Below are 24,544 nucleotides of genomic sequence, written 5' to 3'. Positions count from 1 at the left end.
GGACAATGAGGACTACTGAGAACTCAAGAACAATGGCAATGGGTTTTTGATCCTATTGCACGTACTGGCTTTGTGGGAGCCTAGGCAGTTTGGATGCTCACCTTACTAGACCTGGATGGAGGTGGGTGGTCCTTGGACTTCCCACAGGGCAGGGAACCCTGATTGCTCTTTGGGCTGACGAGGCAGGGGGACTTGATTTGGGGAGGTGGAGGGAAATGGGAGGCGGTGGTGGGGAAGAGACAGAAATCTTTAATAAACAAACAAACAAATAAAAACAAAACTACAGAGAAACTCTCTCTTGAAAAGCAAAAATAAACAAAAAACAACCCATAGTCTTGTTCAATTTTTTATTGTGATTCATAGAAGCTATTTTTTTCCCATCAAACCAAGTAGGCACATATGTTATTACATGAAGAGGGTGAAGCTGTAGTTATTAGGCTATTTGACATAAAACAGTTCCACACAGGTCAATAGCTTCTGTATAGAAACTAAGATGTCACAAAGCAAAACATAGTCTTATTTCAACAATTCCAGTGGTTCTCAACCTTCCTAATGCTGTGACCCTTTAATACAGTTCCTCGTGTTCTGGACCGCCCCCCAACCATAACATTATTTCATAACTGTAATTTTGTGATTGTTATGAATCATACTTTAAATATTTGATATGCAGGATATCTGATATGCGACCCCTATGGGGGTCGTGACCTACAGGTTGAGAGAAATTGTTCTGTTTGCTCATTGATAATGCTGGTGTCAATGTATTAAACTCTAGCGAGCCAAAGCCTGGAGTTTAAGAAAGCACAACACACACAAAAGTGTCATGGTAACCGACTTTCCATGGGTTCTTTTCCCTTGCCCTTTTCCAGTTGAAATCACCTGGTCATGACCTCGAGTCATGCTGTTCTTCTCCATCGGCATTCCAGCTGTAGCTCACCTGCCAAAGCAGGGGTCTGGGTTCTCTATCAGGGATTTTAAAAGGGCTGCTCCTGCTTACATCTATGGTGTGGAGACATGCTGTGCCCACCCCTGGGACCAGCCATCTGGGCTTGACTGAATGAGAAGGAAGGTTTGCCACAAGAGTTCCGAATATGAAGAGGTATTGGGGAAATAGGCCATTGGACTTCTTTCCCCCGGCCTGGCCTGGTGGGGTAGAAGTCCAGACCTAGGGGACAGTGTATGATCTAGTGTCTGGGATGAGGGGTGGGCGAAGCAAGGCTCTGCTCTGGCACTGAAGAGACTCTTGGGCATTGGCATCTTGGCCACAGAGACATCCCAGGAGCAAGAAGATAAAAAGGCTTGCCCAGGAGAACAGCTGTGAAATTGGGCCTGTGGAGTCAGACTGTACGGAAGCCCAACACATGCCCCTAGGAGTCTGAGAAATCCTGAGAGAACCCTTTACAGGTGCGAAGACAACTTGAGTCACAAGAGCAGCAGCTAGCGAGCCGTTTCTCCACTGGCTGACAGGGCTAGGGAGAAGGGAATCACGTTACACAAAGAATCACGTCCCCACACATATGCTTGCAGAGTGTATTACCATGAGTACTCTCAAGTTTGTGTTTCTCAAAACACACAGGGAATGCCTGGCGGAGGAAGCAACGGCTATAGGAGAGTGGGGGGCACTCAGTAGGAAGGCCCAGGTCGCGTAGCTGGAAAGCAGCATGGCAAGGATGCTAATCCGTCTTTAGACTGCTTGTTCCGCTTCTTCCACAAGACCAAACCACCATGAGCTGAAGCTCCCGAAACCACGAGGAAAGGAAGGTTTTCCTTCTCCTCAGTTGATTGGTTCATTTTTGTTACAGTAACAGAAAGTTGATGACTATGGAGAGAGTAGAAGCACAAGCCTGAAGGTGAGAAGCAGTGAACATATCAGCTGAGTGACCCAAAGTTCAGCACTGCTGGGTCGTTTTCTCAGTTGTGGTCATGATATTGTTAGTGTTATGATTAAGTAGCCGGAGGTGAAGCTGTAGAGTCAGGTTGTGAGAAAACTTAGGGTTGGGTAGACCAGATCATTTGTTTTCAAACCAGGATGCTGGGCATGAGGGTGGTACCCAGCTAGATCTCAAGACTGTGGGGCTAGCCTGAAATAGTGCGGCTGATGCTAGGATGCTGCTAATGCTGGGATGCTGTGATGCTGCTGATGCTGCTGATGCTGGGATGCTGGGATGCTGCTGATGCTGCTGATGCTGGAATGCTGGGATGCAGCTGATGCTGGGATGCTGGGATGCCTACTCACTCTCTAACAGAGGTAACAGTGAGGAGTTTGAATCCCGGCATATGCACAATGGGACACATGACAAAGCTTCAGCAGGAAGGTGACAGAACTAGATTTGCATCTTTGTTATGTCACCTGACTGAAAAAATTCATCAGTTATTAGCGGAGCCATCAATTGATCACTTGTCTGTAGACACCGTGCAGGATTTATCCAGCGTGACATTAAACAATTAAACGGTACATTAGAAGATAGAGTAATAGCTCCAGATCCTCCAACAATGTCAATGAAAATGAAAAAAAAATAAATAGTTTTGAGGCCCTGCTTTGGAACACAAAGGGTTTTCTCTTCTCTGTAGACCACGGGCAGCACACTCCTTTACTGACTTTGCCTGAAACACATCACCCTTTCTGTCCTGCTGATGCTCACCAGATGCCAACTCTCCAACCACATCAGCTTTTTTTTTTTTTTATGGGCATAAAACATATTGTCTCACCCTGCAAAAAAAGGCTCACCAGGAATGCATGTAGACAGAGAGATTCGGCTTCCTTTGACATGACAGCGGGCATCCCTCACCCTCCCCATCAGACGGCTTCACAAATGTAGCACAATGGAGAACGGTGCCTTAGTCTCAGCACCAAGTCAGAGTGAAGATTCTGGCCAAATAACACACAGGCTCTCGTGTTTTGTTTTGTTTGGAATTCTGACTGTTAGGCAACGCTCTTATACCTCCTTGCTGTTTCTAAAAGCGATTATTGTCCAAAGCTGGAAGCACCCGACTGTGAGCATATGAGTGTATGGGGGGGGGTAAACAAAATCCAAATTTAAAGAGCTGAGGCCTGATGGGAGAGCAGCTGGGTAAGCAGTGACGTTCATTCGAGCTAACACGGAGGCCCTTCTGGTTTGAAGGTCACATCACGTGGCATTCTTCTGTGTCTATTCCCAGACAGTGCGTTGTCCCTGACTCTGTTTTTGGGATTCGTGCAGTCTCCGGCATATGTTTGCATCACATAGCAGTACTCAATGAATAAATGAACTTTAGAGTTAAGTCAGGAGACCACTATGATCAGAAAATAAAGACAAAGGCTGCCATTACTGTTAATATTTGGATGATAAATTCTTGTTATGAACACAAACTTTAGTGGTTTCTGTAGGAAAATGAACTGTCAGAAGAGTCTACCACCTCGATATAGGCAGTCATTGGGGTCCACTGGACTGTAGTACATTGTTTGTAGGGACATGGCCAAATCGCTAAGTCCTTATTAATCTGTTTCAACCTCATGGCTATGCTTTTGCCTGGATCCTCAGTGTCTTGATGTGCACTCAAAGGTTCAGCCAAAACTCGTTATTGTCTTGTAGTTGTATGGAAGGATTGTCTCTCTGTCTCATCTGGCTCTGCCAGACAGAGGTACAGAGGGCCTGGGCCTCCTTTGGGGTTGTGGCCTTGACTTCCTGCTGGTGTGGGAGCTGGTGTCTCTTCAGCTTTAAGAGGCTCACACACACAACCCAGCTACCTCGGTTTATTTATTTATTTTTGAACAATCATTTTTAGTTGCGTGTGCATGTACTTATGTGGAAGTATGTGCATATGAATGCAGGTGCCCATGGGGGCCAGAAAAGGGTGTTGGAGTTTCAGGAGCTGCACTAACAAGCAGTTGTGACCAGGTGGGCCATATCACCCACCTGATGGGCCATAGGATCCAAACTTGGGTTCTCTGCAAGAGAAATATTTATTCTTAACCACTGAGCCATCTCTCTAAACCCTGCATTTCTTTTTCTTTTCTCTTTTCTTTTCCTTTCTTCCTTTCTTCCTTTCTTCCTTTCTTCCTTTCTTCCTTCCTTCCTTCCTTCCTTCCTTCCTTCCTTCCTTCCTTCCTTTCTTTCTTTCTTTCTTTCTTTCTTTCTTTCTTTCTTTCTTTCTTTTTCTTTGATACAGGGTTTCTCTGTAGCTTTGGAGCCTGTCCTGGAACTAGCTCTTGTAGACCAGGCTGGCCTCGAACTCAGAGAGATCCACTTGCCTCTGCCTCCCTAGTGCTGGGATTAAAAGCATGAACCACCACCACCTGGCTGTATTTACTTTTTAAGAGTCATTTGGACACTAATTAAAAGATGCATTTGTGGGGGATGGGTTGGACAGGCTGGAGGCAGAAAAACATCGGCAATGCTTATCACAACACAGGGGACAGCTGGGAAGGGATAATGGTCATGGTGGTGATGACATGTAAAAATCGGAAAAGGGTACTTAGTCAGACATGAAAGCAGCTGAGATCCCTGAGATTATATAATAGAAGGCTCAAAGGAAAAGGGGAAAAGAAATGACCCTGCTTCTGTTGCACAGATTTCTGTAATGTATTCAGTGATCCCCCCTCCCCCAGGAAATATTCCCAGATCCTCATGAGATACCTGGACCCACAAATAGCACCAAACCCATAAAGCAGAGAGCTTCCATCCTTTTTTACTTTAGGAAACATTTCCGGATTGCCGTCATGATTGTTGTTGCACTTTGGGAAGCTATTAAGTAAAATAAGAACTATGCTAACACAAACAGTGTGATGCTCAGGCAGTTGTTTTGGTAGCTGAGGAGACTGCCATGTCTGGTAGGTTGCTGGCACATGCAGTGTGGACTCGCTGGACAAAGATGATCATGTCCTGGGTCGAGCAGAGCTTGGTGGTTGAGGCTTCCTTGAGCTATCATAGATGGTAATTCACTTCTCCCTCTCCCCTTCTCCTTTCTTTTGTCTTTTCTTCTTTGAGAAAAGCCTCACACTATAGCCCAAGCCAGTCTAGAGCTCAAAATCCTTCTGCTTCAGCCTCCTGCATGCTGACACTGCAGGGGTATACTACGATGGGTACACTGTGATGGGTACACTGTGATGGGTACACTGTGATGGGTACGCTGTGATGGGTACGCTGTGATGGGTACGCTGTGATGGGTACGCTGTGATGGGTACGCTGTGATGGGTACACTGTGATGGGTACGCTGTGGTGGGTACATTGTGATGGGTACGCCTGAGATGTGTACGCTGTGGTGGGTACACTGTGGTGGGTACGCATGATGGGTACACTGTGGTGGGTACACTGTGGTGTGTACGCAGTGGTGCGTACACTGTGGTGGATATGCTGTGATGGGTACGCTGTGATGGGTATTATGACATCCCACTCTTTTATTTTCTAATTTGTAGTAGTTCTTGTGGTTTCTAAATTTATGACTTATAAATTTTTTTCTGGAATTTTGTATTTAATACTTTTGGGCCAGTTGACCACAGGTAACTGAAACCCTGGATAGCAAGACCACAAACTGTAGACTTGGCTATGTTGGGGCTAGCTTTAGACGGGCTGTGTTTGGGGCTCTGTGAGATATTAGGGATGTCTGTAGATGGCTGTGAGTCTAAAACCTGGAGAAAGAGCTAGAGACCTAACTGAAGCTCATCATGATGTAGAAATTCCAACAGGGTCAAAAGCATCCCTTCACCCTGTGTATTTCACCAGACTGGTAGATGTAGTAGCTTTCCATCCCTGAAACGAATTACCCGGCATATGCTACTTAGGAAGTCAACAATTTCCTTTTGGATCTTGGCTCTGGGGTTGAAGCCAAGGTCAGGTAGTTGCACTCATTTAGGCCTCTAGAGAAGTGGACACAACATGGTAGGGATGTTTGTCAGATAGACAATCTCATATCTCAAACAAGAAGGCAGATGCTGTAGATGTCCTCTAGGACCTGAAGGACTTCCTGGGGCCCAGATGCTGAAAAATCCTCAGGCATTTTTGAGCAGTGCTTGAGACAGGGTTTCATGTATCCCAGGCTTGCCTCAGATTTACTGTTTAGCCAAGGACTGTTAAACTCTGACCTTCCTGTCCCAGGTGCAGAGATTCTGGGCATGTGTCCCCACTCCTGACTGACAGGTCTTTTGCTACTAACACCCCAAAACCATGGTTCTGTAGTCAAGCCACAAACTCATATATAGATCTTTGGGAGAGGATTCCCAGATTCAAATCCTCACAGAGGGTTAATATGATTTCCTATTCCTCTTGGCAACTTTCTTTCCAAAACAATAAACTCTGCTTCAGGCACAGGATATATGTAATTAACACTCTACTCACTTGTGAAAATTAATGAGCTTATGATTTTTCTCTTGCAAAGACCTGCCTCACCTTCCTCTTTTTCGTAATTATGTTATTATTTCCCACAAAGTAGTTTAATTTATTTCTGTCAGGACTGTGTGACATGGATCTGTGCCTGCAGTTTGTAGAGGTTAGTGGTTTTGATCTGTAGTTGCCATGAGAGACGGGCAGTCACCGCCTGACTACAGGAAGGGTCGTTGCTGCAAACTCGTAGGAATGGAACTTTTGCTATTTTTTTAACTTCTTTATTTCTCTTTTCAGTTTAATTGTGAATATTTCATAGTTTACATAGTCCATCCATTTAAAATATCTACTTATATGCAGCACACTGTCTGCAAGCCCTCATCCACATCTGCACGGTTCTCACCCCTGCTCTAGCTGGCCACTGCCCCTAGTCTATTGGTGCACACCTGCCTTATTTCTACATATCGGTTGTTACAAATCAAACACCACAAATCACCTTTGTGAGTATGTTATTCACACTCGTGTAAGTATGCCTATGAGGTCCATTAAAGATAGTGGGGTTTCTGACTTCACTGTTCTATTTCAGTAGGCATCGCCAAACTCTGCTCCATAGGGCTCATCCCCATTTCCTGCCATCAATGTGAGCTAGTCCTCCCTGTGGTTTTACCTGCAGAGTTTACCTGCAAACTAATCATAGGAAAACTAGCATAGTGTGGGTGTTTTCATTTATATTTCTATTTGTTGGAGAAAAGCGGGTGCTGGTTAGTTTTTGTCAGCTAGAATTACCAGGAAGGAGGAACACTCAATTGAGGAATCGCCACAGTCATATTGGCCTGTAACAAGCTTGTAAGGCGTTTCCTTAATTGATGATTGATGTGGGAGGACCCAGTCCACTATGGGCAATGCCACCCCTAAGCAGGTAGTCCTGGGTTGTATAAAAAACAAACAAAACAAACAAACAAACAAACAAACAGCAAAACAGCTGAGAAGGCCATGGAGAGCAAGCCAGTAAGCGGCATTCCTTCATGGCTTCTCTGTCAATTCCTGCCTCCAGGTTCCTGCATTGAATTCCCTTCTTCAGGAGCTAGAATCTGTAAGCCAAATAAATCCCTTCCTCTCCCAGTTTTTGTAAGTCATGGTGTTTATAACAACAGTAGAGAAGCGAACAGGACACGGAGTCTACTTTGTATCTGTTCCCTTATGCATCTTTATGTCAACTACTTGGTAATAGCTAAACATTTGTTCCGTCCTCCCACCCCCAGACCCCATTCAGTGTGATAGTTACGGAAGGCTGGGCCTTAGTCCTGAGTGCAGACCTCTCAAGAACGTGAGTGGGCTCATGGGAGGGTGGCCCCTTCCCCCACCCCTGAAAGAGGACACAGACAGAAGGCACCTTCTGAGAACCAGGAAGAAGCCCTCACAAGACATTTAATCAGAACATCCCAGCTTCTAAAGCGGTAGAAATAAAGTCAGATTTTGCTGTTTCTAATCGTTCTGTTCTGTGGCCCTTTGTTATGGATTCATGAATACACTGAGACAAAAACCTTCAACTTTTATTGACTTGCTATGCTTTCAAAAAGTTGTTATATACATACATACATATATATATATAATGTTTGTCTAACAAAAAGAACTAACAAAAGGTCTTTTCTTAAATGAAAGAAAAATGAAGTAGAAAAAAGTATATATCCTGTATTACCATTGATTGTAAAAATGGGGTGTGAATGTTTTTGATTGAGTCGATCAAAAATGCCCATCTTTAATACTTTTTGACCTACAAAAGTGGCAACATCGTATTCAAATCAAGATAGCAGCAGTCTTGAATTCATATTCGATTCTTAATATGAATTTGCGATGCATTTTATGTGGTGAAAGCCCTTATTTTCTAGTCTACCCAAAAGGAGGAGCCTTGTGTAGTCCAGTACATGCTTGGTGCCTAAGAACTAGGGCCCTGTGGTATGAATCTCAGCCTGGAGCAGGAGGCCAGTGTCCTACTCAAGCAGATAACAGAAAGTAAAGGGTGAGCCCCTCCCTCACCTTTGTTCCACGTAGGATTTTCAGTTACTTGGTGTTGGTGGTTTGAATAAAAATGGCCCCCATAGGCTCACAGGGAGTGGCACTATTAGGAGGGGTGGCCTTGTAGATGTGGCTTGCTGGAAGAAGTGTGTCACTTGGGGAGGGGATGGGCAGGGTGGACTTCGAGGTTTCAGAAGCTCCACCTAGGCCCAGTGGATCACTCTCTCTTCCTGCTGCCTGCAGATCCCAGTGTAGAACTCTTGGCTGTTTCTCCAGCACCATGTCTACCTGCATGACACCATGCTTCCCAATATGATGATGATGGACTAAACCTCTGAACTATTAACCAGACCCAATTACATGCTTTCCTTTATAAGAGTTGTCGTGATCATGGCGTCTCTTCACAGCAATAAAACCCTACCTAAGGCACTTAGGATGAAGCCTAACCACACTAAGTAATCATGTGAGACCACAGACTCAGAAGCTGGTATCTCATAGCTGCGCCCAGAAGCCATGTTGAACCTGGGCATCTCTTGTCCTGCTCGCATTGATCCAGTCTCACCCTCACCAACCAGACTGCTGCTGCTGTGGCCAAGGCGGCTGGCAAAGTGCAGCGACTGAGCCCTGGGATCCTGGGGTCAAACGGATGTGGACTTTTACAGTTGTATCTTCCCCAGTCTGAGCTCAGACGTCTTAGCTGAGAAGTGAGAATAACAAAAGGTTTTTTGTTTTTTTTTTTAAATTAAAGCCCAGTGGTAAATATCTTTGGTTTTGTTGTTTTGTTTTATTTAAAGCTCAGTGGTGGTGGTTCACACCTTTAATCCCAGCACTCAAGAGGCAGAGGCAGGTGGATCTCTGAGTATGGGGCCAGCCAGGTCTACAGAACGAGTTCCAGGACATCCATGGCTACAGAGAGAAATGCGGTCATAAAAATTAGAAAAAAATGTAGGGTCATTGCAGATCCTAACTTCCACGTGTAGACTATTAGCAATTGTTAAGTATCTACTCTTGGGGACCCCAGCATCACAGTGTAGCTCAGGAAAAGGGACCACAGCATCTTGAAGGATCAGAGACTCACCCTTTCCCATAAGGGCTATTGGAGTGAGCGCTAAAATGGGGACTTCAAATCATAGCCACGCCCATTCTCTCCATTCATTGGCTCTGAAGACCTTAGTGTCTTTTAAAAATTCTCAAACTGGATTGTAGGCCACAGAGCAGGGAGGAGCTCTGGTCGGTCACCATAAGGAAAGGCTCAGTGAATGGTCTCCTGCCACCCAGCTCTAGAGCTGGTCTCGGGTGAGACTGGGATGAGAAGGTGGGTGCACTGGGATTAGCAATTTCTAGAAGAAAAGAGTTGGCTACAGGCCAAAGGGAGGTTTCTTCTAGCTGAGATATGGTAGATGGCATCATGAAGGAGCTTCCTCCTGTCCCCTGAATCCTGTCATTTTCTTAGCCAAAAGTAAATACCAGAATGTTCCATGGTTAAAACCCATTCTTGAGAATCTCATGTTCATATTTCTGTGCACTTGGTTACATGTGTGTCTGCAGCACCCCAAGAAATGCTGGTGGTAAAGTTGGGGTTACTCCCTTTACAGAGAGCATGAATGTTTTTTAGGTTCAGAACAAAAAGCTACTCAATTTAGGGAAAGAAAAAGGTACTTTCCTCTAGCGCAGGAAGCATGATCCCTCTGACGACACGGTGCATACTTCCTCTATGATGAGAGAGGTCTGATCTCTCGAGCCTCAAACCCCATGCGCTTCTGACTAGAACTGGAACCCGGACTTCACGACCCACGGTGATTCCTTTTGGAAGCAAGCTGTCAAGTCCCTTCACTGTCGCAGTGGGTGACATCCTGTGTCAGTCCCTAACAGCTCCCACATGAAGTCTCTTCCAGAGCAGGGCTGATCCTTCCTGATTCACATCACAGATCTACTGGGTTTGGTCCCTGGTAGATTTCCACCGCATTGCTTATGCATGTCCTTCCCCCTGGTTTTCAGGATGAGCCTTCTCCAAACCGAAATCATTTCTGCTTAAATGAACCACGCATGGTTTTCTGGGTTTGTGTTTAGGGGCAAGGATCCCAGAGCAGGTAGCAAGTCATAGGATTACAGTTTGCAAGGGGGTCTCAGGCCAGTGAAGAACGAATGATTCTTCGTAAGATGTGACCTGAATACAAATTCATTAATTTGCTAGAAGTTGCTATGCTCTGATGTTTCTGAGCCTGAGGGCAGAGCCAAGGTCCTGACTGTATCGTGTTGGCACAGCAGAAAAGCCGTTGAGCTGCTGGAGGCCACGCACACTGAGCCAGAACAGAGGTTAGGCTGTCACCATAAAAGCGGTGAAGAGGACCAGAAGCCTTTGCCCTAAGCCAGAGACTGCTCTGTGAAAAAGCACAGGGTTGGCTGCCCACCAAGGTACAAGGTTCCCAAATAGAGCCCATGGCCTAGAGGGAGAGGAGAGCCAGCTAAAAATAGCTGTGACGTCTCCACATTCATTTCCTTGTTTCTTTTCATTTTTTATTCTTCAGCAAGTTCACCTAAAATAGTCTGGAAACAGCTCCCCTACCCCCTTGTAAGTAGAAAAAAAAATAGAGAGGTCAAGATGTATAGTTAAGAATCTAAGAAGTCAAGTTTCTGACGAAACATACAAAAGTGTCCCTTGCGGGTGACATCCATGTCCACCCTCAGATGAAGTCTGTCTCCCCAAAGAACAGACCCAAAGCCTGTGGGTCTTCGTGGACCAGCATAGGCTCCCCAGGGCAATGGATGGGTGGATGGCCTCCAGTTTCTGCGAAGTTTCCTGATACTGAGATCTGGGGAAGCTGCCTTAGGGAGTAATGTCCCAGGTCAGCGTCAGGATGTCCTATTATGCTAACAGAAAGAAGCCACCATGAGGGATTCACCTAGAGATGGAGTCGGGCGAGGGACAAGGTTTCAGAGTCAGCAGCATCTCCGTCCTTGCCGAAAGGAAAAGACAAACCCTCCTCCCCACTTGCCTGTATCTCTGACATCCGGAAGAACCCACATCTCCAGGGCAGCTTGACTCAGAGCTCCTCCCTGAGACAGGGCCACTGCTGGAACTTGAAGGACAAACCCAGAGCTGGGGTTCACAGCAGAAGGAAAAGGAGCCAGTTGTTCCTTCACAACCGGATCATCATAGCAACAACTTGAGTCCGGGCCACGGATCCACCTGCCCGTGGACACAGTGATAATTCCATAAGCACCAACGGTTTCTTTATTTTGTAAAGTGGTGCTGTTGGCATGGTTTGATTTCAGCAGCAGCTGCCGTGGGGGTGGTGGCGCACATTGTGCAGTGTGGTCAGCTCTGCTTTGCAGTGGCCAATACTGAGGCTCACAAGGGCTTGCTGCTGAAAAGCCTACAGGTGACAGATTTTAGAGAAGTCAGTCTAGGGTCTCATCTCCTGGCTCAGTATTCTGTCACTACTGCTTGGAATTCTTCAGGTGGGGCCATACTGCGGCAGGAATGTCCCCTGGAGGTGAAAACAGGTCATGGGAAGGAGTGTGACTATTGCTTGAATGCTAAGACCGCTTTTTTGTTATAATGTCTTTACCATAATAAATAACAACAACAAAACAAACAAACAAAAACCACTAAAACAACTTAAAGGGATGAGTTTATTGTCTCTCAGCTTCAGAGGTTCAAATCCTTATCCATAGTCTCACTAACTCTGGGCCATGGTGAGCCAGGGCATCATGGAAATAGAACACGTGGTAGCTGCTACTCACCTCACGGAAGACAGGAAGCAGAAAAAGGAATCGGGGACTAGATTAGAACCTTCAAAGCACACTCCCAGTGACCTACTTCCTCCAGCTAAGAGCTGTCTCCTCAGACGTTTCTAGAACCTGCCAAAAACAGCACCACCAGCTGAGGACCAAGTATTTGGCACATGCGCCTGTGGGGGACATTTCATACTCAGCCTGTAACAGCCCCATTGCCAGGTGCTGACTTTACCAGTGTACAAACTTGGGCCAAAACTTCACCCCTCTGATGGAGTCTTCATCAGACCTTCCTCACACTGCGGTCATATACCCAATCATAGAAGATATATTAAGGTACAGTCTCTGACATAGAGAAAAATATGCTATAATTCTTGCTATTTTATTAACTATTGTTTTCATGTTTGCTACTATTATTTTTAATTTTTTTTTGAGACAGGGTTTCTCTGTAACTTTTGGAGCCTGTCCTAGAACTTGCTCTGTAGACCAGTCTGGTACCAAACTCACAGAGATCCACCTGTCTCTGCCTCCCGAGTGCCCGGCGATTTAATTTAATTTAAGAATGTGTTATTATTGTGTGTGTGCATGACGATGTGTGTATGCATGTGTGTCTATGGCACACATGTAGAGGTCAGAGGACATCTTTGTGGCATCAGTTCTCTCCATCTACCTTTATTTGGGTTTCAGGGGCTGGACTAAGGTCACCATATGTGTGCATCAAACACCCTTGTCCCCTGAGCTATCTCACTAACCTATATTACTATTATTCTTCCTAATGGTGCAGTATCAACTTAGAAAATGCAAAACGTTCATTTGACAATGATGCGCAAATAAATTAAACTTCAAAATTGGTATTTAAAGGTGGAAGAGGGATATGCCTATTCCAAGGTGTCATGCGACTATTGTAGTTTTGTGGAATTTATCTGCAGTCGGATAAAAATCTTCCCTTCCCTTAAACAGCTGGGTAAGTCAAAAAGGCCTCATGGGGTTGATATCTGCGCCAGGTTCTTTGTCTGTATTCAAAGGTGAATGATGACTTTGAGCTAGGTCTGGCTCAGACACCTTCACCCTCTGCATACCTGTCACCTGCCACTCATTCACTCCAGCGCTGACTCACCCTGCGAATGATTTTTGAGCTCCTGCTACCTGCTATGTAGTTGGGCATGTGGCAGGCTTCTCCCTGGTAGACCAGATGGTTGGTGTTTCCCTGCTCCCCTTCACTGGTGTTAGAAATGGCCCTAGCTGGTGTCTGCCCCGTGTGTTTTCTCATTCACCTTTGTCTCTGTCCAGTGGCCCTTCTGGTGACAGAATCTCCAGGGATATGTTGGTGTGGCATGTCCCTGAGGATTAGAGGCAGCCGCCAACTCAGCGCCTCTTTCCCTGACCGCTGCCAGCACCACGTGGCTCTCGTCCAGTCCTAGAGGACAGCCCTTCCGTCCACATCTGCCCCTCAGACCCCTGCAGCCCACAAGCCTCTACTGCATGCGGCTCTCCAGCTTTCTCACCACACCCCTACTTCACCCTTTCTGTCTTTAACACCCTTCCCGCACCTTACAGGACTCCTCAACTTCCCCTGTCCTCTGCCTTATTCTCCTCCCTGGATATTTGATCCCAGCCCGGGCCTCCTCTGACCTTGGTTGTCCTGCAGTTTTTACCCAGCTCCTGTTCCTAGAGCACCTTTTTCTCTTCATCCTCAGAGTTCCCTAGGTGTGGCCTTGTCCTCCATCCATCTTCCCTGCCCTGATGTATAGACCCAGCAAGCATTGCCTTCCCACCAGGTCTTTACATTTTAAAAGTGCATTTACTTATTTGTGTGTGCACGCTTGCATGTGGGTGTGAGCATGTGGGGCTCAGGGACAGCTAGAGGGAGTCCGTTCCTCTCCTTCCATTATGTGGGTTCAGGGGATAAAACCTAGCTTGTCAGTCGTGGCTGCAAGTGACAGCCACCCTTTGAGCCATCTTGCTGGCCCCGCTAGGCTTCTAGTCTTTCACCTATTGTCTTTCCATCTGCTGTAGGCCCTGTGACAGCTGATCTCACTGGGGGCACCGCCTTTTCTCTGGGTCCAGGATCATTCCTGATTTTCATGAACATATTTTCTCCTTATATAAAAGTTTACTTTCCAATATTCTTTATAAAGTGTCAATTTTATAACTATTAGGGAAGTAATGGTAGAGAGGGTAGGCGGATATGCCAAGAACTGAGAACACGTAGGACTAGAAAGAATTGTCCGCACTAACAAAAACCATGAGACTGAGACTCCAATTTCACAACCCAGAACCCACATTAAAGTCAGTGTTGGGGAGCCAGAGAAAGCTGGATCCTGGCTCTCCCACCTAGCCAAATAGATGAACCTCCACCTTAGTGAGAGACCTGCCTTCAAAAAACAAGGTGGAAAGCAACTGAGGAAGAGCCCGACATCCATGTCTGACCTCTGCAGAGACGCACATGCTTCTGCCTGCACACATGAACATAGCCGCTCAAACATGGGCCCACAACTCTGTATCAGTTATGTTTCCTGTTGCTGTGATCTAACACTGCAGCAGAAGCAACATAGGAGAAAGGGTTTAATTTGGTTCATAGTTGAAAGGCATGGTCCACCATGATTGAACTGGCTGTACAGGTGAAAGAGGAACCAGATCAGGTCCTTTTGCACAGATGATTTGTTCAAAGTTGGGGAAATTTGAAAAGGCTTCATGAAGAAGGCACTAGCAATAGGCAGTGTGGCAAGCTGGCTCGGGACAGCGACTGTCCAAACAGGCAGAGCTCGGGCTTGCCAGCTGTATACATGAATGAGTGGCCTTGCCTGGCAGAGCCTTGTTTTCCTTTCTGTAAAGTGTACCAATAAGAACACTTAGCTTATGGGGTGGCTGAGAGGAACAACAGATTTTAAGGCAGTAAATGAGTCAGAAAGACATTCTGGCTCATCGGAGGGTCTCAATAGATGTTGAGCTGTTAGGGCTTGAGTATGAGATATCCCACAGGAACGTGCCTTGAGCACTTGGTTTCGGAAATGATGGCACGGGCTTAAGAAGCTATGGAGACATAGGCCACTAGGGGAAGGCCTTAAGTTATAGCCCAGCCCCTTTTCTGGTCCCATAGCTGCTTTCTGATTGGAGCCCTATAAGAAGTCACCATAGGTTCCTATCTCCACAAACTCCCTCCAGCCTCCACGCCTTCCCCACCTTCATCTGCACCCTCTGAAATTGTGAACCTCTTCTCCGTTAAGTCTCTCTGTTGAGTGTTTTGCCAGCAACGGGGGAAGTAGCTAATACGGGGTGTAGGAGAGAGAGGGACTCAGCTGCTAAAATTCTTGCTCTGTGTGCATGAGCACCCGGGTCCTCAGAACCAGGGTCGTGTAAAAATGCTGGGCGTGGTGGTATCCACGCATAATCACACTTCCAGGGAGGCAGAGAAAGAGACAACCAGTCTAGACTCACTGGTGAGCCCCAGATCAATAGCGATGCTGTCTCAAAGGACTGAAAATGACACCTGAGATGGTCTTCTTGCTTACACACACAGATGCAGGCACAGACGCAGACACAGACACACGCTAAAGGAGCTACACAGTATCACTGGCCACCCAGAGAGTCAAAGGAGATATGATGAGGAGTGCCTAGGTAAACTGTCAAGAACAGAGCCGAAAAGGCACGTCTGGGCATAGGGTGGGGAAAGGACTCCGCATGTGAGCCGACACCCGCATCTGTGTTGTGTTCTGGGCAGTGTTTGTCAGTCTGTTGCCCCCGTTTCCCTGGACTCAAGTGAAGAATTAGTCGGGGCACTTCCAAAGCCCCTGATCCCTTGGAGACGTCTCATGTCTGTGTGACTCATGATGACAACCTCTTTAGATTTCCCAAGTCAAAGTGTCCAGAGGATCTGGACAGAGGGGAACACTAGTCTGACCATCAAGGAGGACTTCCAGAATTCTCTGCTTTGCTGGCGAATCGCACTGTGAGGTCAGGTGTGAACACAGAGAAGGGAGCCCTCACTAAACAGAGTGGGCCCCTGCCATCCTCAGAGTTGCCTCTCCAAACCAGGTTCAACTTAATTCAGTAGAGAAGTAGCCCTACTTCCCAGTGTTCTCATGAAGCCTCGCACTCCAGATACACATAGTGAAAATTACAGAGGACTCGTATTCCCCGAGCCTTTTGCCCTCTGTCTTCCAGTGTGTTTGTCTCTGGGGTTAGCGCTCTAATGAGACTGACCTCGTAAGAGTCAGTCACTTCCTAGAGCCAGTGAAGGACTTAAGGAGGATTGTGCTTTGCACACTGAAATCCCCCCCCCCCCATGCAGATCCCACACACTTAGCTTCCTGCTTTAGAAGGGTTCAGGCTCTGGTCACTATCCACTTGCCCTGCACAGCTGAGACCAGACTCTCTACACTTAGTCACACTGACCGGCCTCCCTCTCCTCCTTCCCTTATCCCTTACCATAGAGACTGCAGTACATGCTGGTTTCCCTTGTTCCTCCTGAAGGGCCCGCTGCTGTCTCGCTTGCCCACACCCATGCCCTGACACAACTTGAGAACTAGGAGCAACCAACTCCCTTATTAATGATGGTTATCTTCCGATCTGTTTGCCTTACTATGCATCATATTTTAAAGCAATATCTTGTTTGTTCAGTCTGTGCCAGGTGGGGAACAACTGACTTAGATAGATTATCTCATTTACTCTTCACAACCAACCTCGATATGATGAAGAGTCAAACCCTCTTTTAGAGATGAAGAAACTTAGGCCTAGAGAACTGAGGTCACCCGGAAGTGACCTGTCCAAACACACAAGTTCTTCACTGCTGTGCTCACCGGTATAACCGAATGGCTCACGAGGTGCCGAGCTATAACACAGAAGCAGCCAAGGAAAGCAGATATCCCTAGGAGGCTGGCAGCCCCAGAGGATGGCTTTGGCTGCCTCTCCTCCACTGGACTCTTGACTGTGTCTGTTCTTGGACCATACTGAAGGATCCTGGGTACATCCTTCCCCTGCTCTTCTCAGGGAAGATGAAGGATTACAAACACACCACATCTATGTATCTGTGAACTCTCAGCACCTAGCAGAGTGTATTTTACACAGCACACAGTACCGAAAGGCCATTTGGGAAATACCAGCGGATAGAGAGATGGGGGGGGGGGTGGGAGGGAGGCTCAGAGAGAGGTGCTGTCGCCACGCTTGTCAAGGCCATCTTTAGGGCTAGAGCTGTGGGAGGAGACGGCCTGGTGGTAGTAGGAGCGCTAATCTACAGCATGTTGGCTTGGCATTACCTTTCTTGAGAAATGCAATTCAGAATCTACTTCCTCCCAGGGGACTGCCAAGTGGTGTCCCAAAGCAGGACATCTTTACCTACGTGGGAGAGGGATGGGAAAACTAGAGAGTAGAAACAGCACCAGTAACCCCCAAGCGGTGCTGTTGAGGAGGGGGTAGGAGGAAACAAAACAGGGCAGGAGCTGCTGTCCTCTGATGTCCTCACGCCACCGTGAAGGACTAAGGAGGCAGCTGAAAACCGTTCCAGTTCATTTATAAGCCACTGGCTATTTTTAGCTCATTGATCCCGGGGGGCCTTGGCGGGCTCGCACTCTGAGGAGAGCTGAGGAAGCTGCAGAGCAGGTACTCCTCACACACCATCCACCTCCCAAGGCCTCGGAGAAGCGGTCAGGCCAAGGGGGGAGGGGGGCTGAAATGAGAACAGGAACCAGTCATGACCCAAGGAAGGCCCAAGGCTCGTGGCCAAGCTGGGTCAGAGTGAACAGCCTTTGAATGAAAGTCAGAAAGCGGGAATCCACTGCACAGGAAGGCCAGGTGGCGGCCTGGTGGGTGCCGTGCTCAGCCAAAGGGGGACATTTGGAGGTGAACCTCTGCCACCTGGGCACCTGAACCAGGACTGTGGAGAAGCCCGCTGGTCATCCTTCCTTTTCCTGTGTCCCACCGCCTGTTCATTTCCTACAATCAACCACTCCCAAAAGCACCAAGGGAAAGGATGGAGGAGCGCAGACTGGACGCTCTGTCTTCCCCATCTCTAGCTAACAGAAAGGGCGGGAGAGAAACAACTGCCTAAAACACAGATTGCCTGTGGACTTTGGATTGTTGATGATTCCATTATCCCTATCCTATCTGTTCCAGTGCATGGATATTTAAAAAACAAAAAAACAAACAAACAAAAAACCCAGCCCCTTCTGCCTAGGACTGCTACCGCCTGGAGGTAAGGGCAGCAGGTCACACTTAGGTCTGGCTTCCCGGCAAGGATACTGTAAAGCTTGCCTTTGTTCCAAAGATTCCTATTCAAAGCTGAATTGTGGTAGTAACTTAGAACTAGTGAATTTACGTTGCCAGGGAGGTGCGAATAAATGAATTTTTGGGCTTTTGTGAATTAAACTACACTTTGTCCTGGACAGCTCAATGGCTGTGGAGCTCCACTCATAGAGCCCTGGGCAGGGTCTTCCCACCTGGATGACATGGCAGAACGTTCTTGCTGGGAACTCATTGGTGGTGGGCAGATACCTGTGTGTGTGCTTTGATGACTCCCAAACCTCTGTCTCTGGTTGGGGCGCTCCTTGAGATGCTACTGTCTGCTAGGTATTTCCACCTCCATGCTTGATGGGCACCTCAAACTTTAGCCAGAGTGAAGTTGAAATATTGGTATGATTTCAGGACACAGGGTTCCACCTGGGTGCACGTGGTTTCACTGACCCAGACACGGCCCTGTTGCCCTTCTTCATCTCTCAGACATGTCTTGCTGGTTCTAATCCAATGTACACTGAGGATGTGGTCACTCGCCGCATCTCTGCTGCACTGACTTCACACTGCCACATCACCTAGGGACGAGCCCAGAAGGCTTCTACTCATCCCCACTTCTGCTCATGCCTCATTGGTCCATTCTCTGCAGAGAGCATGGGTCCTTTAAAGCTGCAGGTTCTTCTCCTTCAAACCTGCACTGAAAACACAGTCCAGATTCCTCACAAAGGCCTTAAAGACACTAAATCAAGGGCCGACACACTCCAGCCCGTGGGTTAGATATGCCTCCCTCCTATGCCTGTTTTGGGCAGTACAATTGTCTTAGGTCTCCAGTCAGTGATGCCCTGGTTTGGGGACTACAGGGCGGTTTTAAGCAGTTACAACAAAAACCATGTCACCCACAAAGTCTGAGTTGTTTCTATCTGGCCCTTTAGAGAAAGTGTTTGCCGCCCTCTGCTCTAAACCTTCTGGTTCCTGCTTGCTGTGCTCTCTATCTCTCTAGCTGTGACCCACTGTCCCTCTCTCTAGCTGTGACCCGCTGTCCCTCTCTCTAGCTGTGACCCGCTGTCCCTCTCCCTAGCTGTGACCCGCTGTCCCCTCTGCCTCCCTAGCTGTGACCCACTGTTCCTTCTGCCTCCCTGGCTGTGACCCGCTGTCCCCTTGCCTCCCTAGCTGTGACCCGCTGTCCCCCCTGCCTCCCTAGCTGTGACCCACTGTCCCCTCTCCTTAGCTGTGACCCGCTGTCCCTCTCCCTAGCTGTGACCCGCTGTCCCCTCTCCCTAGCTGTGACCCACTGTCCCCTCTGTCTCCCTAGCTGTGACCCACTGTCCCCTCTGTCTCCCTAGCTGTGACCCACTGTCCCCTCTGTCTCCCTAGTTGTGACCCACTGTCCCCTCTCCCTAGCTGTGACCCACTGTCCCCTCTGCCTCCCTGGCTGTGACCCACTGTTCCTTCTGCCTCCCTGGCTGTGACCCGCTGTCCCCTCTGCCTCCCTGGCTGTGACCCGCTGTCCCCTCTGCCTCCCTAGCTGTGACCCGCTGTCCCCTTGCCTCCCTGGCTCTGATCTGCTCTCCCCTGTCTCATATATGCTGCCGCTTCCTTGGAACAAGATTGGCCATGCATTTGCAATCTGCACTATTGTTTTGTCTCTGTTCCATCTACATGTGGCTGTGTCCTCATCTCTCAGGTCCCACCTAGTAAGAGCCTTAAGAGTAATAAGGTTATGATTCAAGCTAGAGCTGGAATTATCCTCTACCAGAGTATCGTACTGTATCTCCAGAGCACATGCTTGTGGCCTGTGAAACCCGTGCATGCGCCTCTTACCTACTTATGTATACCTATGGATGGATGGCTGAAAGAATGAGGCAATTATCCCTTTCCCACCAACTATAAACACCTTGAGAGCATAGGCTTACTCGCATCTCTATACCCAAAGTCTAGTACAGTATCTGATTCATAGAAGACACCCAATAAAACAATTAGTGGTGAACCACCTGACTTTTTGCAAAGCAACATGTCCCACATGATATAACCAATCAAACTTTGTTATTCTGGTTCAGATGCCCACATACGTGTCACTGCTGGCTAAAACCTTCTAAAATACTATGTGTTATTTTGGTTCTTTTATAGTGAATATTTACCATTCATTGAGTGTTCTGTGATAGCTAAGCATATAGATTTTTCCATTTTAATTCCTGCAGCAGCAATTAGAGGTCTTCTTATCTCATTTCATAAAAAAGAAACTGGGGCACATGGTGGCAAAGTAACTTGCTTTGGGTCATGCATCTAAAATCTTGCTAGGCAGCATATTAACCTTTGGATACATGATTCCAACCCCATTTGGTTTCTGTTACCCTAAGCTGTAGAGGGGTCCCGCCTCAATGCTGTTCTCCAATAACCAGCAAATTTAAGTGTGTTAATGGACTCTGGATTGCCAGTGTTCCTCAGCGTGCGGATGGATGCTGGATTGGTGTGTGGATGGACTCTGGATTGCTGGTGTTCCTCAGTGCACAGATGGACTCTGGATCACTGGTTTTCCTCAGCACACAGATGGACTCTGGAATGCTGGTGTTCCTCAACACGCGAATGGTCTCTGGATTGCTGGTGCTCCTCAGTGAGCAGATGGACTCTGGATTGGATTGCTGGTGTTCCTCAGCACGCGAATGGACTCTGGATTGCCAGTGTTCCCCTATCTTCAGACTCTTCCTCAGAGTCCACCGAGCAGGCTGTGAGAACAGCCGACCCTCCCCACCCTGATTGCACAGCAGCTAATTGAGGAGTGTGCAAAGTGCCTGCTCTTTCGAGTGCCTTGACAATGGCATTTAATTTCACATCCTGGAGATGAACTGATGAGGGGGCTCCCTGCAGGTGTCCAGGAAGGGAAACCAACCGTGTGAAGAGATAAGAACGAAAACCCAGTGCAGGTTGATTTCACCAACCTGCATCAGACTTCGGGGAGTCTAATAACAGGCAGTATAATCCCAATGTATTTAATCCCAGTACAATCTGGAAAAGAAACTTCCTGGTGTAATAAAATCCCAGTGAACAAAGAAGTGGAATTACATTGAAACTCAATTCAGGGTCTACATCATTCTCTCCAAGAAGATGGGTTCTAGAAATAGGCTACCTGTACTAGCCTAAGGGCCTAAGGGTCCGGCCTGGTCTCAGTCACACAGATAGAGCATAAGGGGTCATTTGGGCTACTAGCCACCTCTGGTCCTGGCTGAGGGAGGCTGGGAAGCCCCTGGCTATTAGAGTCATTTAAATTACTCCCATTCTTAGTTGTAAAACCTTGACGTGGCCCGACAGATAATGCAGATCATCAGACAGCCAATCATTCCCAATTCCCAGCTTTCTGGATGGAAGAACAGGTTTTGCATCTTTCCTGTTGGAGAGACCTTGTGTGCTTAAAGTTTCTGTTTTCTCCGGAGATCTGAGGGGACAAGGACCTTAATGCTAGGCTCTCAACAAACTGACAGCTGTCAGTTTGGGGATAGGACAGAGACCTCATGTGGAATGAGTAAGAAGATATTGAGGGGTTGGACAACATGCATGCCCGTTTTGTCCATCCTCAGCAGGGTAGGAGAGTTGGACGCAGAGAAGGATGCCCCTCCCTCCAGATCCAGATAAATGACAGCTGGAGCACGATATAGACAGCGGGGTCTATTTATCTGTGGACATAGGAAGATCAGGAGACTATGTACCTACTAACGATGCCTACATCAGGGCAGGAAAGAAGCTCGGGAACGGTAAATAGCACTGGCTGTATAGTGGAGCTAAGAGTCGGTGTTCCTCTCCACTTTCACTTTCATGTATGTTTGGGTTTCCGTCCATGAACATATTTTGTTCTTTTTCAGCATGGGTAGGGTCTTACTTTGAGGCATAGGTCGGCACTGAACATGGCATGACCGTCTGCCTAAGCCTCCTGGGAGCTGGGATTACAGGTGTGCGCCATATACCCTGCTTTTATTTTTAAAGGGTAATTTCTAAATCTTGTCCTGTCCGCTGAAAGGAAATTGTTCCTAACAGTCCCTTTTCCTCCTTACCCCGCCACCATTGTCACAATTCTAGAGCTGGGCTATTCTGGCGGCTGCCAGAGTGTCTTTCTCAAAGTCCTCCGGTACCCAGGGTGACCTGTGTACCTGCTCACACCAGCCCCAACCTAAGCAGCGCTGTTCTGCCCAAGCCTTGCAGTCTAAGTAGTACTATTCCATCTAAGCCTTGCTGTCCCGAATCCTGTCTGAGCAATACTGTGCCATCCAGGTAATGCTGTCCTATCTGAGCAGTACTGTCCCGTCCCGTCCACGCGGTGCTGTCCCGTCCACGCGGTGCTGTCCCGTCCACGCGGTGCTGTCCCGTCCACGCGGTGCTGTCCCGTCCACGCGGTGCTGTCCCGTCCACGCGGTGCTGTCCCGTCCACGCGGTGCTGTCCCGTCCACGCGGTGCTGTCCTGCCCAAGCAGCACTTTCTTGCCCCACAGAGCAAACACTCTTCCCAGGCCAGGCAGGCAAGGAATCTGGATACAGGTATGTAAGTGCGGAGCAGCTGGCGTGGCCCCGGGGTCTGCAGTGAGATCATAGCCAGCCAGCTCTGAGGTCCAGAAGGTTTGAATGAATAGTTTGAAGAGTCTCTTTTGGCCCTGAATTCAGCAGAACGATTGTAACACCTGGAGGAAGCCGTACCTGACAGGACTAGAAAAGAGCTCTGAGCCATGTTTTCCTGGGTGATTCAAATGCCTGGACCCTCCTCCTCCTGGGTCTCTTGAAGATGGCAATCTGCTGGAACACATAAGGCAGGAGCTCCTGAAGGAAAGAGCCCCTTCCCTCCCAACCCCCTCCGTGCCAGCCAGTCTCCAGGAGGTTGGCTGACGCGCCAGGAAAACACGGAGGGACATTTATCTTACTTACACATTTTTCTTCCTTTAGCCTAGAAAACGTAGGCTAGAAAAAGACAGCCTGCCTACTGTGTGGGGCACTTATCAAATCAGCGGCATGGTTACATCAGCCTGCGGCAGCTAGGCCCGTTCCGTGGGTGCAGACGCAGAGGAGACTGGGATAATGAAATACTATTAAGTAGCGAGAGCCTGGTGCAAAGTGCGAGGAGCCCAGCCCATCTCCGTAAAAGAATGTCGGAAATATTTCTCTGGGAAGAGATGTGCCCGCGCCGCAAATGCCGCAAGTGGTTAACGTCTAGTTATTTGGAGTGTCAGGTACTTCCTAAAGCCAGGGTGTAGGCCTTGTTCTAGAGGTAAGAACGTTGATGCTCTTAAAAGTTAGAAGCAGTACCAGGTGCTCAAACAAAACCTGTGTTTTTGTGGTCTTAATATTACATTCACTACATACCTTTTGTTCATGTTTACCTTTTTATAAATTAGCTGGGCATGGTAGCTCAACCCTCTAATCCCAGCATGCAGGAGGCAGGGGCAGGTAGATGGGTTTTAATTTGAGGCCAGTCTGGTCTACATAACAAGTTCCAGACCAACTAGGGCTACGCATAGTGAGACCCTGTCTCAAAAGAAAACAAACAGAAAAACAAAAAAAAAATTAAAACAAAAAGCCATAATTTTAGTATGTTGACACAAATATCAACACAATTAATGTTGCTTATACTTTTTACTTACCCCTGTAAGAACATAAATTTCTACTCTGTTCCAAAAGCTTGGTACACAGGTCTAGGACACATGCATGAACACATATGTATGCATGTTTTTTCACAACCAATACCAGCTGTTGAATATGTTGATCTTTTCCAGCTAAGATGGAAATACGCTGTGAAAATTTTAAAAACACAGATTCTTAGTGAAGACTGGGAAACTGGGCCCTATCTAAATCATAAATGGTTCTTTAATAACAATATTTAGCCAATATTTGACTAACCATTAAGTCTGGCACACAATGTGAAAATTCTCACAAAAGGCTGAGATTTAGGTGCTCAATCTAGTGTGGCATCTGCCTACTCATTATTTCTTGATTTATGGCATCTAAAAGAGACCAGAATCCGGGAACCAGAAAACAGAAAGGAAAAAAATCCAGCAGCTGTATTTTCCAAGCCATGCTTATTCGTTCCAGGTTATGAAGGAGAGAATTCATCTTTTTAATGCGTACAATTGTATGGCTACCATCGAGCTACAGAACATTCCATTGTTTTCTGCTCTGGTTTGAGACAGAGTCTCCCTCTGTAGCCCAGGCTGGTCTTGAACTCATGGCAAACCTCTTGCCTTAGCTTTCCAGGTGCCAGAATCACAGGCATGAGCAGCCATGTTGGCTTCTTCA

This window comes from Alexandromys fortis, unplaced genomic scaffold (assembly GCF_014885135.2).
Source record: "Alexandromys fortis isolate MF-2015 unplaced genomic scaffold, M_Fortis_MF-2015_v1.1 scaffold_56, whole genome shotgun sequence".
In the NCBI taxonomy this organism is placed as follows: Eukaryota; Metazoa; Chordata; class Mammalia; order Rodentia; family Cricetidae; genus Alexandromys; species Alexandromys fortis.
This window is presented reverse-complemented; position numbering follows the sequence as displayed.